Genomic DNA, 2421 nt, shown 5'->3' with positions numbered 1-2421 from the left:
TTTTTTTTTTCTCCTTCCAGCTCCTCTCAGCAATCAGCGTGGTCTCTCTTTCTCTCTCAAGTCAGCAGGGACTCATCTGAGCCTCCTTTCTGGGAAGAAAAGGAAGGGGGGGGAGGTAGAGGGAGAGAAAAGGGTATTGATATAATCAAAACCAGATCTACCCAACATCAAAGCAAGAAAGTAAACAGGCTTTTCAACTCCTCAAATTCAAATCAAGCAACCCAGCTATCTGCGAGGTGCTCATCTAAAGTATCAGACGCTGCTTTTTCAAAGGCGAAATCTGAGCTCCCTGCACGCTTGGGGGGGAGGAGGGAGGAGGAAGGGGCGGGGAAGGGGCGCGGGGAGGGGGGAGCGGGGGCGGAGGGCTCGGGAGGTGGAAGACACCAGCTTCCAAAAACCCACCGGCCCGGGCGCACGCAGGGCGGCCCTCCCCTCCCCTGCCCTCCCCTCGCCCCGACAGCATCCACTCCAAAGACGCGCAACCCCGCGCCGCTGGGCTGTGTGCAGGTGAAACCAATTTCGGTAAATTTCCCCACTCGGCTCTCCGCACAGATAACTCGAGCTCCAAACGCGCCCGTCCCCGGCATCTGGTTCCCATTCCCCCCACCCACCCCTTCCCCCTGCGCCCCCCCTCCCACTCCTTAAAAATTCAGAAGAGCCTCGACCGAGGAGGAAAGCCCGCCCAGCACAGGGCGGAACGGGCGCCCGGACTCCCGGCTGCAGCCCCCGCCCCGCAACCCAGATGGAAGCGTTCGCTGCGCCCCCACCTCCCGCCAAGAATCCGGCTCAGTCTACACCTCGGTCTTCCGGGCTCCCCCAAACCAGAAATCCACTCACTCAGACAAGGCTTTGATCTTCCAACTTTGCCAGGGAGCAGAGAAGCCTCACGACCCGTCGCCCCCGCGCCCCCCGCCTCCTGGAGCCGCAAACCCTACAAAACCGGATCAGAGACCATCTCACGCTAACACTGCCTGTGCCAGGAATCCCAGACTCGGCTGACCTCAAGCCTCTTTTTCCCAAAAGCAAAAAGTCCTATCTAACCAGTAAACCAGCCGCTTTCCCCAGCAAGGGGAGGATCAAACTCGGGAGAGGGCAGGGGCGGGGCGGGGGGCGCGACCCCGAACCGGGGGCGGGAACCCTGGGCTCCGGGTGGGCGCGCGTGGCCCCCGTGCGGGGCCTCAGGCCGCCGGTAGCGCCGCGTTCCCCGGGCGGAGAGGAGGTGGGGCGGCCCCGTTACCTGGAAGACCAAGGCGGCCCGAGGCCCGGCTCTCATCTCCGCCGAGCCCCCCCGGCCCGACGCCCGGCCCCAATCCACCCCGACACGTCCAGAGCCCCGGTGGGCGCTCGCAGCCCCCGAGCCCGGGTCGGAGGCGCCCGCAGGAGAAGCGCGGAAAGCGGCAGCCGGTCCAGCAATGGCGACGCGCGGAGGCTCGGCCTCTCTGCACGAGGGGCCGGGGCGGCCGGGGGCGCGGGGCCGGGCGGCAGGAGAGACGCGGGGGACGCGGGCGCCCCGGGCTCGGGCCGCTCGGGCGCGCAGACTGAGCCTCGGCCGGCGCTCGGGGCCCCTCTGCGCGGACAGGGGCTGGGAGGGGAGGACGGGAGGGGAGGAGAGGAGGGGAGGAGAGAGAGGCGGGAGGGGGCGGGGGGAGGGGAGGGGGCGGGGGGCGCCGCCACCCTTTCATCCCACCTCCCAAAGGCACTCCGGCGCACACTCGCACCCAGACTCCCATCCAGCACCGCCCCGGCGCGGCGCCCCCGGGGGAGGGGGATCTGCCCCCGCTCCGCCCCCGCCGCGGCCGCCACTCGCAGAAGTCTCTCCGCCGGGCCCCCGCCACCCCGGCCGAGCCCCCCGGAGCGCCGGGCGCCGCGCCCGCCGCCCCTCTCCGCGCCCGCCCGGAGCGCGCCCCGAAATAGCCGGCCTGCCCACTTCAAAGAGCCGCCCGGCACATCAAAGCGCGCGGGCCGCCCGCCGCCTCAGCCTCGCACTCACCAGGGGTCCGCGCGCGCGCTCAGCGCCCAGACATCGCGGGCGCCCTGGGCAGGGCCTCGGCCCCGGCCCCCGGATCGGCTCGCCGCCGCGGCCCCGGGCCCCCCCGGGCCGGTCCCGGCGTCGGGGAACATGGGGGAGTCGCGCGGCCGGGGAGGGAGTGCGGGGAACCCGGCGGCGAGGGAGGGGGCAGAGGCGCGCCCCGCCGCCCCTCTTTCTGCGGAAGATCCGAGTGGGCCTCGCCCCCGCCGCGGCCGCCCTCGGCCCCTCCGGCCCCCGCCCGGCCCGGCTTTCGACACGGGCCCCGCTTCCAGCAACCACTCCGGGCACCCAACGTCCTCCGGGCGCTTCCAACAAAAACTGCGCCGTGGATTTCACTGTGCACTTCAAAGGCGCGAGCCGGCGCACGGTCCTGAAAGGGAGGTACGCGCCCG

Source organism: Grampus griseus (genome assembly GCF_964374135.1).
Source record: "Grampus griseus genome assembly, chromosome: 20".
Lineage (NCBI taxonomy): Eukaryota > Metazoa > Chordata > Mammalia > Artiodactyla > Delphinidae > Grampus > Grampus griseus.
Note: the sequence above shows the minus strand (reverse complement) of the source record.